Here is a 797-nt window from a genome sequence, read left to right on the forward strand (position 1 = left end):
TTTAAATATTTTGTTTTTATATTTTAGAATTTGGTTAAGAATTGAATTCTTTTACATAAAAATAAATAATTGAGAAAAAAATGAACTTAATTTTCAAAAGTAAAAAAAAAAAAAAAAAAAAAAAAAAAACGAAATATTTACTAAACGGATCTAAATAACCTCCCTTGAAAACAAAAGCGCTCATTTTGTTACATTAAACCCACCATCAAACATCAAATTTGTCATGCCTCGTGAAAGTGCAGCCTACATATCTTTAATTTCATTCAGGGTTGAAGTGGAGGATATTCCATTAATGGTTAATTATGAAAAATTTCAAAGATCAAGTCAAACCTTCATCCACATTCATTAAATCAAATCATGTATACTTAAACATTCTCAGAAGGAAACTTCATCTACCAAGGAAAAACAGGATCATGAACAACAAAGCTGTTGTTTAATGGGAATAGCAATATATATAATGTCACAAGTGGAACCTTTCGCATTGTATTATTAAATATTTTCATATCTATTTTGAATATATTCTTCTTTTATTTATTTTCAATATTCTTTTTCATACTTAATTTGAATCGTATAGAGAATCGTCAAGCTCTTTTCCTAATCATTTTCTATTTCTCTTTTCCATAATTAATTAATTAAATAATACTTATTTAATTTTATTTGCACATTAATTAAATAACTATTAAATTAAATTTAATGTATGTATATTTAATTATCATAAACATTATATGTATATGTGCAATACGTTTCTATTAATTAATTCTTTGTGAATTAATTTTATTCAAATATTACTTTTCAAT

This window comes from Benincasa hispida, chromosome 2 (assembly GCF_027475165.1).
Source record: "Benincasa hispida cultivar pf3 chromosome 2, pf3_genome.v1.1, whole genome shotgun sequence".
Lineage (NCBI taxonomy): Eukaryota > Viridiplantae > Streptophyta > Magnoliopsida > Cucurbitales > Cucurbitaceae > Benincasa > Benincasa hispida.